Raw genomic sequence first — 17832 nt, 5'->3', positions numbered from 1 at the left:
TGCTTCAGATCAGATCAGATCAGTCGCTCAGTCCTGTCCAACTCTTTGTGACCCCATGAGTAAGTGCAAATTGATTAATATCCTGAAAAGCAAAAACTGAAGTCTTTAGTGCTTTTATACAGAAGAGAAAATTTAGACAGACCTTATTTACATCACTATAGTGTAAAATGCATAAATGAACTATTCATGTAACTTCACTAAGTCTGGGACCTTTCAATCATAATAAACTGTGAGCTGAACAAAGTACATTCCCCTGGATAACCCTTGTGTGGACCTGTAAAACAATGACCCCCTTATGATAACAAAAGGACATGCTGTTCACCTTTGATCTTATTTACAAGTTCCAAACAATTTTTCTTGATGAGTATTTGCTAAGAACATGTATCCTCAAGTTCTTGACAAGTAGCAGAAACACTCAAAAAAAAAAAAAAAAAAAGAATGAAATTAGAGACAGGATTATGAAAAAGGAACCCAAACTGGTGAAGGGCTCCTGGGGTCAGCATCAGTGTCACTCCACTAGGTCTGATAACAGAGCAAATGGTTACCGTGACATTTTGAGACCTATAGCTCCAGTGTAAATGCTGTGGACTTTGATAGAGGAACACATTCATCACCAACCCCTGAGCCTGAGAAGGAGGATAATAAGGGCAAGACTATTCCTCAACATTCTCCTGCTCTCTGATTTCTGGTGACTTCCACTGGCAAAATCCAACCTGATGCCAGAGGGCAAAGGAGCCTTTGATATAGGTCCTACAGCTCATTCTCCTGGGACATAAAGCAGGGTAGAAATGGTGGAAAGTGGACGCAGAGGGCAGATGAAGAATATCCAGCTCAGGAAGGGAACTAGAGCTTAGAGGGAAAGATAAGCCTTTGAGAGGAAAGAGGACTTTTAGGTAGCAGGAAGATAAAAGGTAATGAGTGTAGTTATAAGGTTGTTTGTACATTGGAAGGTATTTCTGGGGCTTCTTAATGAATTGAATTTATTATCTTTAAAGTCATTATATGAGGATGGAGTTGATAGCAACAAGGTTGGTGAGACTGGAGGTTTTAAGAAAAGAGGAAAATTTGGGGATGCTCTTGTAGAGAAGTATAGAGGGAACTGACCAGATAAATAATAGTAAGAATTTTTGAAGGAGGGGGTAGAGGTACAGAAAAGGGGAGTTATATGTAAAGAGGATGAATTCATAGTGGAACCCATCTTCAAGATTGTTTGTTTTTTCTCCAAAATTCAGTTATAGCCTCACTTCCTTCGTGACATCTCCTGTGACTTCAGTACAAGTATAAAAGAACAATGACTAATTGGTACAAACCAAAAGAATTCTCTTGATGGACTCTAATATTCATGGCTGTAGTGTCTCATTGCATTCTGATTACAAATTAGTACATTCTTTTATTGCTTCTCAGGAAAGGAAACAGATGGCCAATGGTTATGATTGGAATGAATCCATCTTGTAAGCTAAAATATCCAAGATTATTTCAGGTCAATGTGAATTCAGTAAACTTTGTAATCATATTCATATTATTTTTCATAAATTAACCAAATTAGCAAAACTTGCTCAGGGTATCAAGTGTCGTCATTGGTTCTGAGAAAATACAGTGCCCAGCAATTTTTCATAACACTGACTACTAGGAGTATTTGTAAAATACTGCCTAGATTATGATACCTAATGAGTTAACAAAACAAATTTCCTTTATTATGTTACAGTTTTAGATGTTACATCTTTCATCAGGCATTTTTAACAGAAATCCAGAATGATGTAAAAGGGAAGGCCACAATTATTTCAAAAGAAAGATGTTGAAATGCAGCGTATAGTCAAACAAACTGGCTAGCAATGTAGGATGATTTGTTTTGTGCCAAAGTATGATCACGTGGCTCCGTAAGGCACAAGTTCTGAGCTTCTGTAACTTGCTGCTAACACCACTTCCAGTTCTCTTTGGCAATTATTATACATTGCTGTAACATCTACAACAGTATCTTCCAACAGCAAGTACCTCCTACTTGAATCCTGTCATTTTCTATATTTAAATAAGCCTTTTCCTAGATCATTTCAACCAAGAGTTTCAACAACAAAGAATTTGTTGAAATATCATGGTAGGCAAAGAACTGTACTCTGAACTCACCAAGACTATATATCTAAGTCTCAATAAATGTCATTTTCACTTTCTACCATGTTTCTTATGGATGTGCATACATGTCCTCTCTTCTCTACTAGAATATAAATTTCTTATATGTAAGCTCTAAGGAGATCCAACCAGTTCATTCTGAAGGAGATCAGCCCTGGGATTTCTTTGGAAGGAATGATGCTAAAGCTGAAACTCCAGTACTTTGGCCACCTCATGCGAAAAGTTGACTCATTGGAAAAGACTGATGCTGAGAGGGATTGGGGGCAGGAGGAGAAGGGGATGACAGAGGATGAGATGGCTGGATGGCATCACTGACTCGATGGACGTGAGTCTGAGTGAACTCCGGGAGTTGGTGATGGACAGGGAGGCCTGGCGTGCTGTGATTCATGGGGTCACAAAGAGTCAGACACGACTGAGCAACTGAACTGAACTGAAGCTCTCTCTTATTTACCACTGTGTACCTTGTGGAAATAGCACATTGTGGGCACTCATAAGCATTTGGTAAATATTTGATGAATGAATGGATAGGTGGCTAAATGAATATAAGAGAAAATTAAATGGTCTGTTAATTAACAAATATTTGAAAAGCTCTCATCTATTTATGAGCTTTTCTGGTGGTTCAGTGGTGAAGAATCTGCCTGCAGGACAGGAACTATAGGAGACATGGATTTGATCCCTGGGTCAGGAAGATTTCCTGGAGAAGGGCATGGCACCCTACTTCAGTATTCATGCCTGGAGAATCCCATGGACAGAGGAGCCTGGCAGGCTACAGATCATAGGGTTACAGAGTCTAACACAAGTAAAGCAACTTAGCATACATGTATATCTGTTTATCACCTCAAAGGGAGTAGTGTATGCCATTGCTAACTGTTTTACTAGGCATATCAGATGAAAATGTATCTAATTATATTCTTCAATAACTATGTCATAAATCAACTAGAGAACTAAAATGAAAATTTCCTCAATGTGGAAATGTAAAGCATAAACTCTTAGTTTTGCTTTATAGATGAGATTATGAAAAACTTAAATGGTTTACAAAATTGACACAAATGCTAAGAGCAGCATTATCCATAATCACTAGAAACACAAAAGGCTCAAATATCTACCAACTGTTAAATAAATTAAAAAATTCAGTATGTCCATGTAGTGGAGTATTATGTAAAATAAGAAAGAGTGAAGTGTTAATATATACTGTAGCATGGGTGAACCTTGAAAACATTACATAAAGTGAAATTTATATGAAATGTCCAGAGGAGGCAAATCTATAGAAACAGAAAATATTTTAGTAGTTGCCAAGTTTGGAAGCAGAGTGAATAAAGAGTGACTACTAATGGGAATTAGGTTTCTTTGAGGGTAATGAAATGTTCTCAAATTAGACTGTGACAATTGTATAATTCTGCAAATATACTATAAAGCATTGAATTGTATGTTTAAATGGGTGAATGGCATGAAATATAAATGATATTAAATAAAGCTTCTTTTAAAAAGTAAAGATTAAGTGACTTGTTCAAAATTACATGAATAATTAGTGCAACCAGAACTATAATCTACTTTCTCAACAGGTACAATTATTTCTTCTTACTTTGCTGTTGTCTTGTGTGCAACAGTTGGATTTTTCACTCCTTTATTTTCTGAAATTCTTCATTGCTTTTTTTCCATTTTCATATTTTTATTTAGTTGTCTTTCTCCACCCCCCTGCCATTTCTTAACTTCCTCAAGAACTCTCATGCTGTCCTTTCCAGCTGTTAAATGACCTACATTTTAATGATCACGACTCAATTTCTTATTTGGCTGCACATCAGGATGACTTCTCATGCTATTAATCTATTTCTTTCACAAAAGAGACATTTGGGACCAAGCATGTGAAACTTCCTGGGAGGACTTTGTAGAAGAAGATGACTTTAGCAAAATGTGACCAGCAGGTGGGAAACCACGGAACAAAAGAATGACTCTGTTGCTGGAATCTTATTACATTCATAGAAATGAGAGACCAGCAAGCGTTGTTTAATTGATCCTCCTACCCAGGAGATTGACTTACAGCTGGTGTGTGAGAAATGCCATTTTCCAGATGACTTCCTCTCCTGTTACAAGTCTGGCTATGGCCCCTGCAAAGTGCTGGATCTTCTCCATCCTTGGGTGTTTGAGACACTTATCTTGTCTTTCCCCTCTGTGCTGGCTCTTTCCACTCATCTTTTTTTAATTTTAAGTGTTCTACTCTAGGAAGATTAATTCTTCTCTATTGAGTTTCATGTCTTTATGAATACATGTGCAGCCATGGTGATAATTTCAACTGGGACTGAGAGAAGGCATAAGGTAAATGGTGGCTCACACTGGTAAAGAAAAGCACAAGGTAATGCATTTTCTCTCTCTGCAGGGCATGACTGGATCCCTTTCTCAAACTGAAGAAATAAAAAATGGACATCTCCTCATCTATCACTGTCTCTAGAAATATGATTAGAGGTAATTAGCAGGTGACATTTGTTCTTTTTTTCCAAGTGAAAATGTCCAGTGTGAATCTTTTGCTGGTTTAAACTGTAAAACAGATAGGTTTTCTTCCATTTTTAAAAACATTTTCTGGTGGCTTTAAGCTGTTTTTATTCACTAACTGCCCACAGTTATTATTCACTTTCCTTTAATCCCAAATTATTTGAGGGACTCGTGAAACTTTTATGGGAAAATAGGAGAATATTGGTAAGTTCATGTCGTTCAACCTATAGTACAACTTGTAAACTGTGGAGTGAAGAGGGAAAAAAAGAAGACAACAGAAGAATGTTCTAGGTATAGATATAGTAGGAATAATGGCCCAAAGTGGTGTCTTGATGTTACATTGTCATATTTCACAGAGTTAAAAGAGAAAGATTTTCATCTGTCTCCCTTCTTTCTTGCTAACAGAAGTGCAATGTGTTTTGAGTTGACAGTGTGCCCAGCCGCAAGAACTGAATCATGTCTTATCAATCATGACTTTAATGTCTCTTTTTGATTCCTTCCTATTTGGGATACTCGTGTGCCATAATGATGCTTAGAACTTCAGCAGCCATCTTTCCACCATAATGCAATAAGGAGGATAAAATTTAAATGTGCTTAATACCTGAAACAAAATGGGGTCTTTGATGACATCACTGCACTGATGAACTAGATGCCCTGCCTCCTCCAGACCCTATATAATATAAGGAAGAAAAGTGTCTCAAATGCTCAGTTGGTTGTTTATTAATTGCAGACATACACATCATAACTGAAACAGGGTCAGAGCATTTTCATACCATCAAGAATTTAAAGGATACTAAGAAATTATAGTGATAATTTAAATTTATAGTAATTATAGTAATAATTTAAAGGATACTAAGAATTATAGAGATTATAAGAAAATTTAGGCTTTTGATCAGGCTTAGATAACATAAGCCTTCCATCAAGGTCAACTGATTTCTCAGAGTTGTGTCTTTTCTCTTTTATGCCCTTCTGGATGGCATGACTGAGATGAAAGGCATAGTTATAGATAAGCAGTGGATACAGCGCTGGGTCCTCTCTGAATCTTGAGGTATCATTCACAACAAGGACCACTGAGAGCTTATGGTGAGCAGTGTCTGGATTCCTGATCTCTGAAGAAGAGAATTTAGCTTTGGGAACAGAGACGAGGCTTCAACCACTCAGAGCTTCACTACAGTTTTATTACAGTGAAAAAGGGATAGAAAAGCTTCTGACATAAACATCAGAAGCATCAGAGAGTGCCCCACTGGCTAGTCTTATCAAGGTTTTATATACTTTTTCAATGGGTTACTAACAATAGAAAGGTCTTACCAAACCCACTCCCACAACATTTATCTTAATATAACAGGGTTAGTCAGAAGGTTCTTGTTAAGAAGGAGAAACATGTCCTCAAGCAAGATACATTATTGGTATACAATCATTAATACAGAGCTTACAGAAAAACATACCCTTAAACAAGATAAATTGCTTTGTTGTGTAATCATTAGCTCTGGGCTTAAAGAAAGTTCAGTTCAGTTCAGTTGCTCAGTCGTGTCCGACTCTTTGCAACCCCATGAATCGCAGCATGCCAGGCCTCCCTGTCCATCACCAACTCCCGGAGTTCACTCAGACTCATGTCCATCGACTCGGTGATGCCATCCAGCCATCTCATCCTCTGTCATCCCCTTCTCCTCCTGCCCCCAATCCCTCCCAGCATCAGAGTCTTTTCCAATGAGGCAACTCTTCGCATGAGGTGGCCAAAGTACTGGAGTTTCAGCTTTAGCATCAGTCCTTCCAATGAATATTCAGGACTGATTTCCCTTAGGATGGACTGGATGGATCTCCTTGCAGTCCAAGGGACTCTCAAGAGTCTTCTCCAACACCACAGTTCAAAAGCATCAATTTTTGGCACTCAGCTTTCTTTATAGTCCAACTCTCACATCCATACATGACTACTGGAAAAACCATAGCCTTGACAAGATGGACCTTTGTTGACAAAGTAATGTCTCAGCTTTTTAATATATTGTTTAGGTTGGTCATAACTTTTCTTCCAAGGAGTAAGAGTCTTTTATTTTCATAGTTGCAGTCACCATCTGCAGTGATTTTGGAGCCCCCAAAAATAAAGTCAGCCACTATTTCCACTGTTTCCCCATCTATTTCCCATGAAGTGATGGAACCAGATGCCATGATCTTAGTTTTCTGAATGTTGAGTTTAAGCCAACCTTTTCACTCTCCTCTTTCACTTTCATCTAGAGTCTCTTTAGTTCTTCTTCACTTTCTGCCATAAGGGTGGTGTCATCTGCATATCTGAGGTTATTGATATTTCTCCTGGCAATCTTGATTCCAGCTTGTGCTTCATCCAGCCCAGTGTTTCTCATGATGTACTCTGCATATAAGTTAAATAAGCAGGATGACAATATACAGCCTTGACGTACTCATTCCCAATTTGGAACCAGTCTGTTGTTCCATGTCCAGTTCTAACTGTTGTTTCCTGACCTGCATACAGATTTCTCAAGAGGCAGGAAACGTGGTCTGGATTTCCCATCCCTTTAAGAATTTTTCCACAGTTTATTGTGATCAACACAGTCAAAGGCTTTGGCATAGTCAATAAAACAGAAATAGATGTTTTTCTGGAACTCTTGCTTTTTCAATGATCCAGCAGATGTTGGCAATTTGATTTCTGGTTCCTCTGCCTTTAAAACCAGTTTGAACATCTGGAAGTTCACAGTTCACGTACTGTTGAAGCCTCACTTGGAGAATTTGGGGCACTACTTTACTAGCATGTGAGAAGGCAATTGCACCCCACTCCAGTGCTCTTGCCTGGAAAATCCCATGGATGGAGGAGCCTGGTGGGCTGCAGTCTATGGGGTCGCTAAGAGTCGGACACAACTGAGCGACTTCACTTTCACTTTTCACTTTCGTGTATTGGAGAAGGAAATGGCAACCCACCCACTCCAGTGTTCTTGCCTGGAGAATCCCAGGGCAAGGGAAGCCTGGTGGGCTGCCGTCTATGGGGTTGCACAGAGTCGGACATGACTGAAGTGACTTAGCAGCAGCAGCAGCAAGATGAGTCCAATTGTGCAGTAGTTTGAGCATTCTTTGGCACTGACTTTCTTTGGAATTGGAATGAAAACTGACCATTTCCAGTCCTGTGGCCACTGCTGAGTTTTCCAAATATGCTGGCATATTGAGTGCAGCACTTTCACAGCATCATCTTTCAGGATTTGAAATAGCTCAACTGGAATCCCATTACCTCCACCAGCTTTGTTCATAGTGATGCTTCCTAAGGCCCACTTGACTTCTCATTCCAGGATGTCTGGCTCTAGGTGAGTGATCATACCATCGTGATTATCTGGGTCATGAAGATCTTTTTGTATAATCCTTCTGTGTATTCTTGCCACCTCTTCTTAACGTCTGCTCTGTTAGGTCCATACCATTTCTGTCCTTTATTGAGCCCACCTTTGCATGAAATATACCTAAAAGATATACAGATATATGAAAAAAGATACACGAAATATACCTAGAAAATATACCTAAGTATCTAAAAGCAGAGGGCACATTACATATGTAAAAACAAATCCTGGTTACAGAACAGACATGGAGCCTAGGAACGTATCAGTTCAGTTCAGTCGCTTAGTCGTGTCCAACTCTTTGCGACCCCATGAATCACAGCATGCCAGGCCTCCCTGTCCATCACCAACTCCCAGAGTTCACTCAGACTCACGTCCATCGAGTCGGTGATGCCATCCAGCCATCTCATCCTCTGTCGTCCCCTTCTCCTCCTGCCCCCAATCCCTCCCAGCATCAGAGTCTTTTCTAATGAGTCAACTCTTTGCATGAGGTGACCAAAGTACTGGAGTTTCAGCTTTAGCATCATTCCTTCCAAAGAAATCCCAGGGCTTATCTCCTTCAGAATGGACAGGTTGGATCTCCTTGCAGTCCAAGGGACTCTGAAGAGTCTTCTCCAACACCACAGTTCAAAAGCATCAATAGCCATGCTAAATAAAATGCATCCTATTCACTTTTTCCCTCCCCCAGCCATACCCTCAGCCACACACTTTTACTCAATAATGAAAATAAATAGTATTTAAAAAGTATCAATACATTGAATACAGTCTTTACACATGTCTTGCTTTCTTGAGTAGGGAGTTTATAAAAGAAATACAATGATTATGGCCTTTTATCATTTTTCAATTAACACTTTGATCTGTAGGTTTCTTAGGAAGAGAAATATGGTCTGTTAGAATCATTAGCTGGACAATGTTAAGCTTATAGTCATGCAGGTAGCAGTTACTGAGCACCTATAATGTATCAGGGGTTGTATTAAGTATTGAAATGTCAAGGTGGAAGATGTGATTCCCACCATCAGTTTCTCATAGATGATGAAGAAACCCAGTTTTGTACCCCCAAAATTGCATCACATTGTGACAAGGTGCTATAAGAAAGGTTTTGGGGACAGAGAAGAAAGATGCAAGATTCAGATGGGGGTACCTGGGAAGGCTTGGGATGGTAGAAACTTGAACTGAATCCTGAAGGACTAAATGGAACTTTCTAGATGAGGAGGGAAGGATGTTTAACAGTAGGTGGAACTGGATGTGCAAAAACTTCAAGGCAATAGAGAAGCAAGCAGTTAATTATGGCAGGCTCAGTGAAGGATCCACGGAAGGAAGAAGCAGCAGATGGGAAGGGAGGGACTTTGTGGCTGTATGAAAATTCAACCCCAAAGGAGATAAGAAGACCTTGGAGGATTTTAGGCAAGGAAGGAAGTGCTCATTTTGGCACCTTAGGATGAAATGAGTTAAAATGAAGAGAGTCTGGCAGTAGAAGGAAAATAATCCCAACAAAAAATTACAAGAGTGGCACTGGGTACAAATCAAGAAATTTCAAGAGAGAGTCTGAAGGATTTGGTGATCAATTGAATATAAGAGTAACAGCAGCATGGAGGGTTTGAGGATAACTCATTTATTCCTGACAACAAACTGGGATGGATAACATAACATCTGTTATGATATATAATAAAAATGAACTTTGTGTGTAGGGGGAGAGGGTAACATAGAATTTCACAGTGTCGAGTTTGAGATGCTTGTAGATCAGAAGTTCCTAAGATTTCAGATCTCACATGCCATCAAACTCTCCAAATAAATGTGAGAAACCAATTTAAGACTATCAATTTTTCATTTTGTTATATCAGGATATATTTCTTAAAAACTATCCACTAATATCAATATTTCATTTTTACAAAAGGATATTTCAACACCAGAAATTAAGGAGTGAATTTTAATATAAAAGGCAATTTTATCAAATTAAGTAAATGACCTCATTTTAAAACTACATTAAAATGTTCCTTTATTTTTCATTTCCTCTTGTACCAACATAATCCTCATCACTGACTTACAACATATCACAAATTGGCACTTAAAACAACTGAAATAGATTGTGCATACAGAGATTTAGGGAAAGTGGAGAGTGAAAAAGTTGGCTTAAAGCTCAACATTCAGAAAACGAAGATCATGGCATCCGGTCCCACCACTTCATGGGAAATAGATGGGGAAACAGTGGAAACAGTGAGACTCTATTTTTTTGGGCTCCAAAATCACTGCAGATGGTAACTGCAGCCATGAAATTAAAAGACGCTTACTCCTTGGAAGGAAAGTTATGACCAACCTAGATAGCATATTCAAAAGCAGAGACACTACTTTGCCAACAAAGGTTCATCTAGTCAAGGCTATGGTTTTTCCTGTGGTCATGTACGGATGTGAGAGTTGGACTGTGAAGAAGACTGAGCGCCGAAGAATTGATGCTTTTGAACTGTGGTGTTGGAGAAGACTCTTGAAAGTCTCTTGGATTACAAGGAGATCCAACCAGTCCATTCTGAAGGAGATCAGCCCTGGGATTTCTTTGGAAGGAATGATGCTAAAGCTGAAACTCCAGTACTTTGGCCACCTCATGCGAAGAGTTGACTCATTGGAAAAGACTCTGATGCTGGGAGGGATTGGGGGCAGGAGGAGAAGGGGACGACAGAGGATGAGATGGCTGGATGGCATCACCGACCCCATGGACATGAGTTTGAATGAACTCTGGGAGTTGGTGATGGACAGGGAGGCCTGGCGTGCTGCGATTCATGGGGTCGCAAAGAGTCGGACACGACTGAGGGACAAACTGAACTGAAGAGAAGCATTAGTTGAAGATCTGGACTCATAAGCCTCTTATTTTGAGTTGACAAAATAGATAATCATAAATACTATTTATTCACTACCTCTCTATGTCAAGCACTATTGTAAGGGCTTTACATTATTTTTCATTTCAGAATCACAATTCTGAAAAGTAAGGGAGGGTATTTGATTTTTATAGTTGAAGAAATTGAGACTGAAGGCTTTAAGTTGCTCAAGACTGCAAAGCAGAAAGTGTCAGAGTTAATATCCAAGGTTTCTCTAACTTGAAGCTCTATATTTTTAAGTGTGATATGATACTGCTACCCTGGAAAGAATATATACAATGAGAAGGTCATCAAGGATGTCATCAAGTAGGGAGCTCTAAGGAATACTGACACTTAAGCTGATGCTCCAGAAGGAAAGAGCCTAGGAAAGGAAAAAAAATAAGATCATATAAAACAAAGGAGCAGAAAATTCCAAAAGAAATGTGTTGTCAAAAATTCCAAATGTCATGGAGAAGCAAAGTGAAAGTGTTAGTGGCTCAGTCATGTCTGACTCTTTGTGACCCCATGGACTATAGCCCGCCAGTCTCCTCTGTCCATGGGATTCTCCAGGCAAGAATATTGGATTGGGTTGCCATTTTCTTCTCCAGGGGATCTTCCTAGTCCAGGGATTGAACCTGCATCTCCTGCGTTGGCAGACAGATTCTTTACCATTAGCACCACCTAGGCAGCCCACTAGAATCAGTAGCTGACTAGAACTCTAACTCTTTTCACAAGTCTGGAACCATCCTGGATCTCCTTTTTTGTTCCTGGCTCATTGTAAGGGACTTAATCTGGATCACTTGAGCTGTTAGATTAACTACCATTTGAAGTTTTGACCTTGGTACTTGATCAGTATCATATCAAACCATACTCAAATTTATATCTATTACACAGGATTAGTGCCTCGAATAGAAATATTTTTTTAACAATGTAATTTGTAATTTAGGAACTTTGGATGTAGAAAACATTTGCTGCAACCTTATAGCCTGTTATAAAATTTTAATTATAAAGGGCTTCCCTGATAGCTCAGTTGGTAAAAAAACCTGCCTGCAATGCAGGAGACCAAAGCTGCTTCTAATAGGCACAAAGACTTGAAATGCAATTTCAACGTACTATCATTAGGAGGCACTGACACATTGATATCAGATCAGATCAGATCAGTCGCTCAGTCATGTCCGACTCTTTGCGACCCCATGAATCGCAGCACGCCAGGCCTCCCTGTCCATCACCAACTCCCAGAGTTCATTCAAACTCATGTCCATGGGGTCGGTGATGCCATCCAGCCATCTCATCCTCTGTCGTCCCCTTCTCCTCCTGCCCCCAATCCCTCCCAGCATCAGAGTCTTTTCCAATGAGTCAACTCTTCGCATGAGGTGGCCAAAGTACTGGAGTTTCAGCTTTAGCATCATTCCTTCCAAAGAAATCCCAGGGCTGATCTCCTTCAGAATGGACTGGTTGGATCTCCTTGCAGTCCAAGGGACTCTCAAGAGTCTTCTCAACACCACAATTCAAAAGCATCAATTCTTTGGCGCTCAGCCTTCTTCACAGTCCAACTCTCACATTGATAACAGTGTTTGAATAATTAAGCCTATACTTTATATTAGGTCTTCCTTGATAGCTCAGTTGGTAAAGAATGTGCCTGCAATGTGGGAGACTGGGTTCGATCCCTGGGTTGAGAAGATCCCCTGGAGAAGGGAAAGGCTACCCACTCCAGTATTCTAGCCTGGAGAATTCCATGGGCTGTATAGTCCATGGGGTTGCAAGGAGTCGGACACAAGTGAGCGGCTTTTACTTCATACTTTGTATTCAATATAAGTTTAAGACAATCACTTTTATCAAGTCCTAACAGAGATTTCCAATCATGAATTCTTCACCCTTTCAGTGCCTGTCATATATTACTGTCTCTCAGGTCCAAATTCTTTCTTTTTGCCTGCTCTGTGAAAATAGATCTGGGTCCTTTAAATATTTTCCACTGTCAACTGTACAATGTCAAACTTTGTAAGCAGAGATGCTGGAGGGACACTGCAGGGGGAAAGGGTTTTGCATCCTAGTTTTGATGTGCTCACTTGGCAGACTTCTGGGACACATGCCCAGTGTCCAGTTGCTATAGCTCAGGCAGCTTCCAGCACCATGCTCCTGCAGGGTGCCCAGCTCTTCCAAAGCCAGGCTCCTATAGAGTGGCCAGGAGCACAGTGACTGTCACCACCTCTGGACAGTTTTGTTGCATTGCTTTAGGTGATTACCACCTCATGAACAACTTTCCCTGGAGCCCTAGAGAAAGGCAAGTTCCTGAGACCAGATTTCCAGCATATGCCCCCAAGGTAGCATCACAGTGACTGTTCTGACATCCAGAGAGGGCTGTGCCTTCTGCAATAGGTTCCAAATCTCAATCCTAGAATGCGGAGAGGGGAGGACGAGTCGGGGCTCTTCCTTGCATGCTCTTCTCAGCCCTATGGGTAAGGACTGCTCCTTAGACCTATTTTACTGTATTCTTTACAGTTCTCCTAGCAGTGATGGAAGCATTGCTCCAATCTCCTACAATATAGTTCATGATTCTCTATATTAAACTTTCTGTGTTCAAGTTACTATGTGATTTTTCTTTCCTGATATGACCCATACTGATAAATTCCATTTACACTCCCCTTTATTAAAATAACTAAAGTAATTAAATGGGCTTCCTAGGTGGCGCTAGTGGGAAAGAATCTGCCTACCAATGCAGGAGACACAGGTTCAATCCCTGGGTTGGGAAGATCCCCTGGAAGAGGAAATGGCAACCCACTCCAGTATTTTTGCCTGGAGAATTCCATACAGAGGAGCCTGGCAGGCTACAGTCCATTGGGCCCCAAAGAGTCAGACATGACTTTAGTGACTGAGCACAAAAGTAATTAAAAATAATAGTAACTCGATAAATTTCAAAGATAACATCACAACTTTTAAAGAAATAAATAATTCAAATAATACCTTTCCCACTACATAGTAACTTTACCAGTTCACCATGTTTCCCAAGAGGAAAGCAAACACCCTTTCTATGAATTTTCCTTAAGCCTTAAATTTCCTAGACGTTAAAGGAGGAAAGAGGAAGACGACTGAAAGAATCTGATTGAGAGCCTATCACATCCTAGAAATCTATGTAACTCATCTGCCTTAATTCCCAAAGAAAAAAACTATTATTATTCCAGTTTATCTATGAAGAAACTGAGGCCAAGAGAGGTTAAATAACTCACTGAAGATCATGTACCCAGTAAATGGTAACAGAAGATTCAAAGGCAGGTACAGCTGATCCCGAACTTCTTATACTTCCCCACAGATAATTTTTTGTGTGGCTGTGTCTCTTCTCTCTGAATCAGATACAGAGGGCGGCTCACTGTGACCGAACTGTCAGTTTATGTTTTCACAACCTGCATGCCCTCAAAACACAGCTTCTTTTCTTTGCATGCTTCAGAAGAAGAAAAAAGAAGCAACTACCTAGAAAGCATGCAATAACAGAAAAAGCTTTCATGTACATTTCCCTTCAGTCAAAAAATAAACATTTCTAATAACATAAGAGGTGTGAAATTGTAAACTGTTCTTTTTCCAATCAAAACAGGCTACTTAGGTGGCAATGATAATTAAACTTTGGCAACTTTAGCCCTAGACATATTGGTTTATATTATATCAAATTTAGCACATTTTTCAAGTGTTGAAAGAAAAAAAAAAAAAAACTGTCAGCCCTAAATTCTATCCTTCACCAAAATATCCTTCAGGTATGAAGAGGAAAAAAAGACATTCTCAGACGAAGGAAAACTAAGAGAATCTGTTCCCAGTAGACCTAACCTTAAAGAATGTCTTAAAGAAATTCTTCAAACAGAAAGGAAATGACTTCAGAATGGTAGAAATAATAATGCAGTAGGCAAAAAAAAAAAAAAAAGGCAAGGAAAGGGTAAATTTAATAGACTATCCGTCATCTCATGGATTCTAAATCATGTGTGATGGTTGAGGCATCAACTATAATACCAACTCATGGAGTGCTCCATGTGTGTAGAGGAAAGTAATTTTTTAATGGGAAAAGTTAAGGGACTTATTTGAATGGAAACAAGAGTCCTATACTCCATTTGAAGTGGTAAAATGTTTCCCATAGATTACCACTGCAGTTATACACATTCATTGTAAGACCTAAAGCAACCACTAAGAAAATGGTACATTTAAAAATAGTTCAAGGAAGACAAAGAAGGACCCCTTTATCACATATTAAGGTCTACTGTAGAGAATCAACTTTAGAAGAGGTGTCCAACACCCAAGAGGACAGGATGTTTCAGTCACCCAGCCTCAGTCTTTAGTGTCTTTGGCACTTGAATAGAATAACCATGAACCAGAATGACCATAAAGAGTGTCACACTTTTGCAGCATCATCTTTTAGGTTTTGAAATAGCTCAACTGGAATTCTATCACCTCTACTAGCTTTGTTCACAGTGATGCTTCCTAAGGCCCACTTGACTTAGTATTCCAGGATGCCTGGTTCTAGGTGAGTGATCACACCATCATGGTTATCTGGGTCCACTGGACTGGAAAAATTTCATTCCAACCCCAAAGAAAGGCAATGCCAAAGAATGTTCAAACTACCACACAATTGCACTCATCTCACACACTAACAAAGTAATGCTCAAAATTCTCCAAGCCAGGCTGAAATAGTACATGAACAGAGAACTTCCAGATGTTCAAGCTGGATTTAGAAAAGGCAGAAGAACCAGAGATCAAATTGCCAACATCTGCTGGATTATCAAAAAAGCAAGAAAATTCCAGAAAAATACCTACTTCTGCTTTATTGACTATGCCAAAGCCTTTGACTGTGTGGATCACAACAAGCCATGGAAAACTCTTACAGAGATGAAAATAACAGACCACCTTTCCTGCCTCCTGAGAAATCTGTATGCAGGTCAGGAAGTAACAGTTAGAACTGGACATGGAAGAACAGACTGGTTCCAAATCAGGAAAGGGGTATGTCACCCTGCTTATTTAACTTATATGCAGTGTATATTATGCAAAATGCTGGGCTGGATGAAGCACAAGCTGGAATCAAGATTGCCAGGAGAAACATCAATAATCTCAGATATGCAGATGACACCACCCTTACGGCAGAAAGTGAAGAGGGACTAAAGAGCCTCTAGATGAAAGTGAAAGAGGAGAGTTAAAAAGTTCTCTTAAAACTCAACATTCAAAATACTAAGATCATGGCATCTGGTCCCATCACTTCAAGGCACATAGAATGGGGAAACAGTAGAAATGTAAGAGACTTTATTTTCTTGGGCTCCAAAATAACTGCAGATGGTGACTGCAGCCATGAAATTAACTCAGATGACCATTATATCTACTACTGCGGGCAGGAATCCCTCAGAAAAAATGGAGTAGCCATCATGGTCAATAAGAAAGTCCAAAATGCAGTACTTGGATGCAATCTCAAAAACGACAGAATGATCTCTGTTCATTTCCAAGGCAAACCACTCAATATCACAGTAATCCAAGTCTATGCCCCAACCAGTAATGCTGAAGAAGCTGAAGTTGAATGGTTCTATGAAGACCTATGAGACCTTTTAGAACTAACACTCAAAAAAGATTTTCATTATAGGGGACTGGAATACAAAAGGAGAAAGTCAAGAAACACCTGGAGGAACAGGCAAATTTGGCCTTGGAATACGGAATGAAGCAGGGCAAAGACTGATACAGTTTTGCCAAGAAAATGCACTGGTCATAACAAACACCCTCTTCCAACAACACAAGAGAAGACTCTATACATGGACATCACCAGATGGTCAACACCGAAATAAGATTGATTATATTATTTGCAGCCAAAGATAGAGAAGCTCTATACAGTCAGCAAAAACAAGACCAGGAGCTGACTGTGGCTCAGATCATGAACTCTTTATTGCCAAATTCAGACTTAAATTGAAGAAACTAGGGAAAACCACTAGACCATTCAGGTATGACCTAAATCAAATCCCTTATGATTATACAGTGGAAGTGAGAAATAGATTTAAGGGCCTAGATCTGATAGATAGAGTGCCTGATGAGCTATGGAATGAGGTTCGTGACATTGTACAGGAGACAGGGATCAAGACCATTCCCATAGAAAAGAAATGCAAAAAAAACAAAATGGCTGTCTGGGGAGGCCTTACAAATAGCTGTGAAAAGAAGAGAAGTGAAAAGCAAAGGAGAAAAGGAAAGATATAAACATCTGAATGCAGAGTTCCAAAGAATAGCAAGAAGAGATAAGAAAGCCTTCTTCAGCGATCAGTGCAAAGAAATAGAGGAAAACAACAGAATGGGAAAGACTAGGGATCTCTTCAAGAAAATCAGAGATACCAAAGGAACATTTCATGCAAAGATGGGCTCGATAAAGGACAGAAATGGTATGGACCTAACAGAAGCAGAAGATATTAAGAAGAGATGGCAAGAATACACAGAAGAACTGTACAGAAAAGATCTTCACGACCCAGATAATCACGATGGTGTGATCACTGACCTAGAGCCAGACATCCTGGAATGTGAAGTCAAGTGGGCCTTAGAAAGCATCACTACGAACAAAGCTAGTGGAGGTGATGGAATTCCAGTCAAGCTATTTCAAATCCTGAAATATGATGCCGTGAAAGTGCTGCACTCAATATGCCAGCAAATTTGGAAAACTCAGCAGTGGCCACAGGACTGGAAAAGGTCAGTTTTCATTCCAATCCCAAGGAAAGGCAATTCCAAAGAATGCTCAAACTACTGCACAATTGCACTCATCTCACATGCTAGTAAAGTAATGCTCAAAATTCTCCAAGCCAGGCTTCAGCAATATGTGAACCGTGAACTTCCTGATGTTCAAGCTGGTTTTAGAAAAGGCAGAGGAACCAGAGATCAAATTGCCAACATCTGCTGGATCATTGAAAAAGCAAGAGAGTTCCAGAAAAACATCTATTTCTGCTTTATTGACTATGCCAAAGCCTTTGACAGTGTGGATCACAATAAACTGTGGAAAATTCTGAAAGAGATGGGAATACCAGACCACCTGACCTGCCTCTTGAGAAACCTATATG

At 39.7% G+C, this 17832-nt stretch overlaps 1 long non-coding RNA gene across 1 annotated transcript in view; it reads right to left on the bottom strand.

The window, feature by feature from the left end:
* Positions 1 to 5530: 5530 nt before the first annotated feature.
* Positions 5531 to 17832, bottom strand: part of LOC138988303 (uncharacterized) — a 103872-nt gene continuing 91570 nt past the window's right edge. The window contains exon 3 of the long non-coding RNA XR_011464616.1: positions 5531 to 8063. This is a non-coding gene — a long non-coding RNA (uncharacterized lncRNA). The remainder of the gene's footprint in view (positions 8064 to 17832) is intronic.

The sequence above is a fragment of the Bos mutus genome, chromosome 6, assembly GCF_027580195.1.
Source record: "Bos mutus isolate GX-2022 chromosome 6, NWIPB_WYAK_1.1, whole genome shotgun sequence".
Lineage (NCBI taxonomy): Eukaryota > Metazoa > Chordata > Mammalia > Artiodactyla > Bovidae > Bos > Bos mutus.
This window is presented reverse-complemented; position numbering and strand designations above follow the sequence as displayed.